General features: G+C 37.9%; 1 pseudogene; it reads right to left on the bottom strand.

Moving 5' to 3' along the window:
- Nucleotides 1-1,006: 1,006 nt before the first annotated feature.
- LOC109675305 (transcription factor 7-like 2 pseudogene) overlaps nucleotides 1,007-10,501 on the bottom strand; it is a 133,001-nt pseudogene continuing 123,506 nt past the window's right edge.

The raw sequence follows: 10,501 nt of genomic DNA, 5'->3' as shown, positions 1-10,501 counted from the left end.
TGGTCCCCATAATGCAGAAGAAAAAAAGCAGAGAGAGAGAGAGGCAGGTGCCTTAGTGAGTTTACTCTTCAGGCCAATATAGATCTACATCAAGATCTAGCCTCCCTTACATGACTCAGGCAAGGTGAGCAGAATTGTCTGGTTGCCGTTTGGTCAAAGTAAGCTAGAGGGGCTGTCGAGCTCTCACCCTAGGTGGAGGAAAGGAGAACAGAAAGGGAGAGCAAGAGAGAGAGAGAGAGAGTCAGAAAGAGTGAGAGGGAGGGGAAGGGTCAACTGAATGGGTTCCCAAGGGCGGGCATCTCTGGCCTGGGTTGCTGTTCGTAGAAAATGCCCAACTGGTTAGCCAGGAGTCCCTTTGCTAAGCAGAGGGGTGCCCCAGTGACATAGGAGATGTTCCTGGAGTGGTGCCACGACTACTAGACCAGACAGCAGGCAGCACCCAGGAAGGTGACACTTACCTAGTCTGAGGAGAGGAGTAGGTCAGGTGTGTCAGGGATCTAACAGTTTCTGTATATTTAAACAATAAGTAGTAACATCACAATAAAAGTTGTTTCACACAGAAAAACAAAAAAAAAGGCAATGGCACTGCATTCATTGTGCCCTTTTGGTTTAAAAACCAGGTGTAAAATGTTTGGTTTGCAAGCTTGTGTTTAATACAAATAATACAGAACCAACTCCTTCTGGAGTGTTGCTTCAAAATTGCTTTTCTCTCATGCTTTTTTTCCTTTTTGTTTTTTTAATCAGTCTTTTAAAACTAAACTATCCTAACTACATAACAGTTATATATAACAGTTGTTGAAAAAATTTTTTGTAGAATCATAAGTTTCTCTCATCTACATATATAAAAAGAGAAATTGAAATAAGAATGGGTCAAATATTGACCAATGAAATAAACATCAACTCATGTAGCCAGGTGGCACAAAACTAAGAGTACAAAACCAAGGCTTTCAGAGGGGGTTGGAGCAAACCAAAAACCTGGGAGAAAACACTTAGGCTGACTCTAAAACTATTCTAAAAACTTGGTTACAAGGGACAGAAGCTGGGGCTGGGAACCGGCCAGTGAGTTGTGTGAATGTAAGGAAGATGTTGATGTGCCAGCGATGAGGAAGGGACAATGGGTGGCTGCAGGGCAGAGGGGGAAGGTCCAGGGCTGTGTTGGGACAGAGGACAGAGGCCTTGCCGTGGGTGGCCTCAGCCAGCAGGACAGCAAGTGGTGGAAGCATCATAAACAGGTGGGCAAGGGGGTCAGGCTTCAGGGACAGAGGGAACTGGTGGTTCTGCTTAGTCTGTGACTTGGCATCCTGGGGAGGGCAGCCTAGCAGGTGTGGGGACTGGGTGGCAAGTCTAGTAAGCTTCCATCTGAAGAGGGTGGGCTGAGGCAGCTGCTTTCACCTTGTATGTAGTGAATGTAACTTTTTTTTTTTCCTCCATTGGTCTTCCCTGACTGATTATTCCTTTTCCTCTTCTTCTTTCCATAGTTATCCCGTGCAGACCAGCCGGGGTACATGCATGTAAAGCTGTTGCTCCTTCCTGGCCAGCTCACAGTACTTTGCTTGCTCTTCTCCAGGCAGTGCATGCCACCTGCGCCTAAGGATCTGGTCAATGGCCACAATCAGCCACGACCTTGGCTCTCATTTCTTTCATATAAAACATGAATGCATTATATGGCTGAATGGGGAATGTGGATGGTGGTGGGACCATATGGGGAGGGAATCTGGACATGGAAGCATTGACTGTCAATGCTGTGGGGTTGAGTGAATCTTCCTGTCGTGATTGGGTACACTGGTTGACCTTGCTGTGATACTAATCACTCTAGCAGATGAGAGAGTTGTCATATGGTGCCAGGTGACAGTGGGAAATACAGAGATATTTCTGGAGGTTGAGGAGGCTGTAGGATTCCTGTTTTGGGGTTTACGTCAGCTGCTAAGTGTGGAGATGGGTTTCTGGTGGGAAGTGGTGATTGCTGTAGGTGATGGGAGGTGTAAGTGAGTGGACATGGTCGGGGACATTGTTTGAGACAATGTGTGCCAGCGATGGTGAGCGGGTATCTTTGAAGGCTTGTCTGCTCACCAAGTAGAGACCATTTCATCTGGAGAACATTCAGGCTGTGGGCCAGTTGGGGAGGTAGAGGCTCATCAGTTCAGGGATCATGATGAAGGGGTAACCGGGATATGGTGGCCCCTTAAAGAGCCCTCCATCTTGCCTCTTGGTGATTTCTTCCAAACTTCCCAGGAATTTATATCAGAAACTTTTGGAGCATGGCGGAGGCTATCCTTCTGCCTTCCCAGAGAGATGGAGGTGGGGAGGGAGAAGGGCAAATGCCAGGCAGAAGGGGGTTCAGGGGGGAAAGAACCGGCAGGGTGTGTGGAGACAGAAAAATAAGGTTACAAGTTTTGCAGTAGTGGCCCCGCACACACGTGCTGCCCCCAGCACCTACTGCTGGTCTTCCAGCCACATTTGCCAAACCCAGGAAAGAGATCTCCTCTCATTATTTGTGAATTGGATCAATTCTTCTGACTTAAGTATTCAGAAGAAGAGGTGAATAACCTACGCATTGTGACATGGTATTTAGCGACCACGTAAGGGTTACTTGAACACAAGCACTGTGTTATCTTGACATTTAATCTGATAACTGATACAGCTATTTAGTGATTAATGGGTAGGTAGTATATATAGTGTGGATACACAGGACAAAGGGATGACTCACTTTCTGGGTGGGATGAAACAAGAAAGCAGAGATTTCATCACCCTAACTGGAGATGGAGTACAATTTGAAACTTACATATTCTTTATTTCTGGAACGTTCTATTTAATATTTTTGAACTATGATTAGCCATAGGTAACTAAAACCATGAGAGTAAAACACCAGGGTGTGGGGGGAACTTGATATTTTGATACATGCATTGTGAAATGACAAACAAGCTAATTAAAATATTCATCACTTCACATAGTTACCATTTTCTTTCTTCCTTCTTTCATCCTTCCTTCCTTTCTTTTTTTCTGACAGTGAGAGCATTTAAGATCTACCCTTCTAGCTAAGGATGCAATACCATAGTGTTTACTGCAGTCATTATGGTATATGTTAAATACACAGAATTTATACATCATGTATAACTAAAAATCTGTATCTTTGGACCAACATTTCCTTAGATGAATAAAAGTAACTCAATGTTAATATTCATTAAACTCAAAGATTAGAAATACTGTGATATTAGTCAATTTAGAAAGGCAAGGCTCAGAAAATACTTCATCTGAGTAGCAAGTAAAGATCTCCAATGCTTTCCATGATGTTTTTCCTGGTCCCACTCCTCCATTTCAGATGCTAAAGATACCTAGAGCACCCCAGTTCTAGTTTGAGTAGGAGTCTCAGATTGTTATGAAGACAGTACATCTTGAAAACCAACAGAAAAGTGTCTTTGCTTATTTATTGATGTTTTTATTTTTGTTTTTCCTCCATTGTTTTTTGAGACAGGGTCTTACTATGTAACTGAGGCCGGCCTCAAACTCACTAAGTAGCTCAGACTGGTCTCTAGCTCATGATCCTCTTTCCTCAGACTCCTAAATACTGGGATTACAGGTGTGCACGACCATGACTGGTTCTCTTTGTTCTTTTATTGCATAACTTTAAGTAGGCTTTACTTCTGTTGGTAACTTACATCTATGAGTTAATAGTATCATAAAGGACTGTTTAGTTATATATGTGAGATTGCTTCTGAAATTGTGTGAGTCTGAACTTGAATTATGAAATAAACTCTAGCCCTCACTCTTTTGTCTATAACTACAAAATATGAATATTTACATTATGTGCAAATTATTGTCTTTACTTAATAATATTACTGAAATTCTTCTTTCAAAAATTCAAATAAAGGGTATAGACTTATGATGAGATCCTAGATCAGCTTCATATTTAGAGTCCTAATACCATTACATTTTATATAATGAGTATCTGCATCTCATTTTACCCATCTCCAAATCTGTCTAGTTTATTTAACACCTTTAAAAATAATAGACTTCATTTTGGTGGACAATTTGAAATTTACAGAAAAGTAAGTGTGAAGAAGAGAGAGTTCTCATGTCTTCCTTACCATCCCTTTGATTTCTTCTATTATTAACTCTTTGTATTCATGGTACATTTGTTACAATTGATAAGACAATATTCAAGCATTGTTATGGTGTTGTTGTTGGTACAGGGTTTGAACTTATGGCCTCAGGCACTTTCAATTGAGCTATGCTCCCAGTCCTAAGATATTAATTTTAACTAAAGCCTATGGATTACCTTTTATGTTAAATACTATGTGAGTTTTGACAAATGTATAATCACATGTGTGTACTTTTGCAGTATCATAAGCATAACCCAGGTATCATTTTTGAGTGTCAACCTATGGTTCTGAAACACTGTGACAATGAACAAGGAAAAAATATTGCATTTACTGTGGTCAAGAAGACCATTCATCATCAACTTCCCTCTAGCTAACCTGGCATTGTGTGTAATTTTTGTTGCAATGACAGACAGAAGTGAGAACACAGAAATACTTCTGCATAAAATCTCTCACCTATTCTTTTTACTATCTTCATGAGTACTTCCATTATCTCTATGTATCTATGCTTTTGTATCTAATCTTATACACAAAGATGAGGACTGGATGGATTTAGATCATGCTAGAGATTTGGTGATATCTAGGAAATTCTTCACCTAGATTTCCTTTGTATCTTTAGTAGTTTTCCTGTCAACTTATGAAAAATTGGCATGCTTTATCTTTCTTTCTTTAACTCTTGGTTAGTTTATGACTTTTAAAAATTTATTTACAAGGTCTATTGTTTCAATTATTTCTGATAATTTTCAAATATCTTTATTCTTTTGGTTTTCTTAGATTCACATATTTTTCTATAAAATAACATTCATGCATCTCTATTTTCCTTACATGTAAGATATCATTTTTATATATTTAACCCATAAACTATATAAATAGCATACAAATAGCATACAAATACATACAAATAGCATACATTTTTTGTACATGTAAAAAATTTTAAAATAATAAGTACACATGTACACATTGCACAGGTTAAGAAACAGAAGTTTACAAATACATTAGCTATGCACTGAATAGGCCGGAGATGTGGTTCAGACAGAATGCTTGTCTGGTGTACATGATGCCCTGGGTTCAATACATAGCACCACAAAGAATAGTATACCAAATAACCCTCTCTAATCCTGTTCTCCTTGCTCTCCAGCAGTATCAGCCACAATCCTTAAAATTCTGTTACTCATTCACAAGCTTTGAAAAATCATTTTCCTATCTATGTATTTATCCATAAGTAATATATTTTTATATTTTGTCTGTTTTTAAACATGTGGTGAACAAAATCATGCTGTATTCTCCTATGACTTGTTTCTTTCGCTGAACACATTATTGAGGCTCATTTGTTTTCTTTCACTTGTTACCTGTTCTGAAGACTGTTGGTTTTTAATTTATTAAACTTGCTCTTTCTCTACTACCTTCTTCTTTCCAGTTTTTTTGTTTTTTTTTCTAATTTCTTAAGTTAGATAATGATTTTTTTTCCTTTATTTCTTTCCTTTTCCTTTTATTCTCTTTCTTTCCTATTTATTTATTTTTAAATTTTTATTGTTTTATTATTCATATGTGCATACAATGCTTGAGTCATTTATTGCCCCCTGCCCCCATCCCCTATCTTACCACCCACTCTGCCCCCTCCTTCTCCCCCTCACCCCCTTGATACCCAGCAGAAACTATTTTGCCCTTATCTCTAATTTTGTTGAAGAGAGAGTATAAGCAATAATAGGAAGGAACAAGAGTTTTTGCTAGTTGAGATAAGTATAGCTATACAGGGAGTTGACTCACATTACTTCCCTGTGTATGTGTGTTACCTTCTAGGTTAATTCTTTTTGATCTAACCTTTTCTCTAGGTTCCTGGTCCCCTTCTTCTATTGGCGTCAGTTGCTTTTAAGGTATCTGCTTTAGTTTCTATGTGTTGAGGGCAACAAATGCTAGCTAATTTTTTAGGTGTCTTACCTATCTTCATATCTCCCTTGTGTGCACTTGCTTTTATCTTGTAATCAAAGTTCAATCCCCTTGTTGTGTTTGCCCTTGATCTAATGTCTGCATATGAGGGAGAACATACGATTTTTGGTCTTTTGGGCCAGGCTAACCTCACTCAGAATGATGTTCTCCAATTCCATCCATTTACCAGCGAATGATAACATTTCATTCTTCTTCATGGCTGCATAAAATTCCATTGTGTATAGATACCACATTTTCTTAATCCATTCACCAGTGGTGGGGCATCTTGGCTGTTTCCATAACTTGGCTATTGTGAATAGTGCCTCAATAAACATGGGTGAGCAGGTGCCTCTGGAGTAACCTGTGTCATAGTCTTTTGGGTATATCCCCAAGAGTGGTATTGCTGGATCAAATGGTAGATCAATGTCTAGCTTTTTAAGTAGCCTCCAAATTTTTTTCCAGAGTGGTTGTACTAGTTTACATTCCCACCAACAGCATAAGAGGGTTCCTTTTGCCCCACATTCTCGCCAACACCTGTTGTTGGTGGTATTGCTAATGATGGCTATTCTAACAGGGGTGAGGTGGAATCTTAGCGTGGTTCTAATTTGGAATTCCTTTATTGCTAGAGATAGTGAGCATTTTTTCATGTGTTTTTTGGCCATTTGAATTTCTTCTTTTGAGAAAGTTCTGTTTAGTTCACTTGCCCCTTTCTTTATTGGTTCATTGACTTGGGAGAATTTAATTTTTTAAGTTCCCTACATATTCTGGTTATAAGTCCTTTGTCTGATGTGTAGCTGGCAAATATTTTCTCCCACTCTGTGGGTGTACTTTTCAGTTTAGAGACCATTTCTTTTGATGAACAGAAGCTTTTTAACTTTATGAAGTCCCATTTATCTATGCTATCTCTTAGTTGCTGTGCTGTTGGGGTTCCATTGAGAAAGTTCTTACTTATACCTACTAACTCCAGAGTAGTTCCTACTCTTTCCTGTATCAACATTAGAGTTTGTGGTCTGATATTAAGATCCTTGATCCATTTTGAGTTAATCTTCGTATAGGGTGATATACATGGATCTAGTTTCAGTTTTTTACAGACTGCTAACCAGTTTTCCTAGCAGTTTTTGTTGAAGAGGCTGCTTTTTCTCCATCATATATTTTTAACACCTTTGTCAAAGACAAGTTGGTTATAGTTTTGTGGCTTCATACCTGGGTCCTCTATTCTGTTCCACTGGTCTTCATGTCTGTTTTTGTGCCAGTACCATGCTGTTTTTATTGTTACTACTTTGTAATATAGTTTGAAGTCAGGTATATTGATACCTCCAGCATTGTTCTTTTGACTGAGTATTGCCTTGGCTATTCATGGACTCTTGTGTTTCCATATAAATTTAATGGTAGAATTTTCAATCTCTTTAATGAATGTCATGGAATTTTGATGTGAATTGCATTAAACATGTAGATTACTTTTGGGAGTATAGACATTTTTACTATGTTGATTCTACCAATCCATGAGCATAGAAGATCTCTCCACTTTCTATAGCCTTCCTCAATCTCTTTCTTCACAAGTTTATAGTTTTCCTTGCAAGGTCATTCACATCTTTTGTTAGGTTTACACCTAGGTATTTGATTTTTCTTTGAGGCTACTGTAAATGGAATTGTTTTCATATATTCTTTTTCAGTTTGTTCATTATTAGTGTATAGAAATGCTAATGATTTTTCTATGTTGATTTTATATCCTGCTACCTTGCTGTAGCTATTGATGATGACTAGAAGCTTCTGAATAGAGGTTTTTGGGTCTTTCGGGTATAGGATCATGTCATCTGCAAATAGGGATAACAGTTTCTTAACCTATTCGTATTCCTTTTATTCCTTCTTCTTGCCTAATTGGTCTGGCTAGGAATTCCAGTACTATGTTGAATAGGAGTGGAGATAGTAGGCATCCTTGTCTGGTTCCTGATTTTTGAGGGAATGGTTTCAGTTTTTCTCTGTTTAGTATAATGCTGGCTGTAGGTTTGTCATATACAGCTTTTATAATGTTGAGGAACTTTCCTTCTATTCCTAGTTTTTTTAGAGCTTTTATCATGAAATGGTGTTGGATCTTATCAAAGGCTTTGTCTGCATCTATTGAGATGATCAAGTGGTTTTTGTCTTTGCTTCTGTTAATGTGGTTTATTACGTTTATTGATTTTCATATGTTGAACCACCCCTGCATTCCTGGGATGAAGTCTACTTGGTCGTGGTGAATAATCTTTTTGATGTGTTGTTGAATTCAGTTTGCCATTATTTTGTTGAGGATTTTTGCATCAATGTTCATTAAGGAGATTGACCTATAGTTCTCCTTTTTGGAGGCGTCATTGCCTGGTTTTGGGATAAGTGTAATACTGGCTTCATAAAATGTGTTTGGCAGTTTTCCTTCCCTTTCTATTTCATGGAACAGTTTAAGGAGGTTGGTATCAGTTCTTCTTTAAAGGTCTGATAGAATTCAGCAGAGAATCCATCAGTTACTGGACTTTTCTTTTTGGGGAGACTCTTGATTGCTGCTTCAATTTCACTTTGTGTTATAGATCTATTCAGGTGATTAATTTCCTCTTGGTTCAGTTTTGAATGATCATATATATCTAGAAATCTGTCCATATCTTTAAGATTTTCAAATATATTTGAATATAGATTCTCGAAGTAGTCTCTGATGATTTCCTGGACTTCCATGGCGTTTGTTATTATCTCCCCTATTGCATTCCTGATTCTACTAATTTGGGTTTTTTGTTTCCTATTTTAGTCAGGTTTGCCAGGGGTCTGTCGATCTTGTTTATTTCTTCAAAGAACCAACTTTTTGTTTCATGAATTCTTTGTATGTTTTTTTGGCTTCTATTTCGTTGATTTCAGCTCTTATTTTTATTATTTCTCTCTTTCTATTTGTTTTGGGATTTGCTTGTTCTTGTTTTTCTAGGAGTTTGAGATGTATCATTAGATCATTGATTTGGGATCTTTCAGTCTTTTTAATATATGCACTCATGACTATAAACTTTCCTCTCAGGACTGCCTTGCTGTGTCCCATAGGTTCCGGTAGGTTGTGTTTTCATTTTCATTGACTTCCAGGAACTTTTTAATTTCCTCTTTTATTTCATCAATGACCCATTGTTCATTAAGTAATGAGTTATTCAATTTCCAGCTGTTTGCATGTTTTTTGTCTTTACTTTTGTTGTTGAGTTCTAGTTTTACTGCATTGTGATCAGATAGTTTGCACGGTATAATTTCTATTTTCTTATATTTGCTGAGGCTTGCTTTGTGCCCTAGGATATGATCTATTTTGGAGAAGGTTCCATGGGCTGCTGAGAAGAATGTATATTGTGTAGAAGTTGGATGAAATGTTCTGTAGACATCAACTAGGTCCATTTGATCTATTGCATATTTTAGATCTTGGATTTCTTTATTGATTTTTTGTTTGGATGACCTATCTATTGATGATAATGGGGTGTTAAAGTCTCCCACAACCACTGTGTTGGTGCTTATATATGCTTTTAGGTCTTTCAGGGTATGTTTGATGAAATTGGGTGCGTTGACATTGGGTGCATACAGGTTGATAATTATTATTTCCTTTTGGTCTATTTCCCCTTTTATTAGTATGGAATGTCCTTCTTTATCTCATTTGATCATGTAGGTTTGAAGTTTCTTTGTCAGAGATAAGTATTGTTACTCCTGTCTGTTTTTGGTGGCCATTGGCTTGGTAAATCTTCTTCCAGCCTTTCATCCTAAGCCTGTTCTTATTTCTGTTGATGAGAGGGTCTCTTGTAAGCAATAAAATGTTGGTTCTTCCTTTTTATCCATTTCATCAAACAGTGCCTTTTGATGGGTGAATTAAGTCCATTAACATTAAGCGTTAGTACTGATAGGTATGTGGTGATTCCTGTCATTTAGTTGTCTTAGTTGTTTGAAGGTTTGATTGTGTGTACCTAAGTTGAGGTTAGTCTCTACTGTCTTACTTTTTCTTTTCCTGTGGTTTGGGGCTGTCTGTCTTTTCATGGTTGAGTTGGGTTTCACTTTCTGTGTGCAGAATCCCTTGAAGAATCCTTTGTAGTGGTGGCTTTGTAGTCACATATTGTTTTAGTTTCTGCTTATCGTGGAAGACTTTTATTGCTCCATCTATTTTGAATGATAGTTTTGCTGGGTAGAGTATCCTGGGGTTGAAGTTGTTTTCATTCAGTGCCCGGAAGATCTCACCCCACGCTCTTCTTGCTTTTAATGTTTCTGTTGAGAAGTCTGCTGTGATTTTGATGGGTTTACCTTTGTATGTTACTTGGTTTTTCTCTCTTACAGCCTTCAATATTCTTTCCTTAGTTTCTGAACTTGTTGTTTTAATGATGATATGTTGTGGGGTAGTTCTATTTTGATCTGGTCTGTTTGGTGTCCTGGAGGCCTCTTGCATCTGTATGGGAATATCTTTCTCTAGATTTGGGAAATTTTCCGTTATTATTTTGTTGAATATA

The sequence above is a fragment of the Castor canadensis genome, chromosome 6, assembly GCF_047511655.1.
Source record: "Castor canadensis chromosome 6, mCasCan1.hap1v2, whole genome shotgun sequence".
NCBI lineage: Eukaryota > Metazoa > Chordata > Mammalia > Rodentia > Castoridae > Castor > Castor canadensis.
The sequence above is the reverse complement of the archived record's forward strand: the minus strand, read 5'-3'. Positions and strand labels throughout refer to the sequence as shown.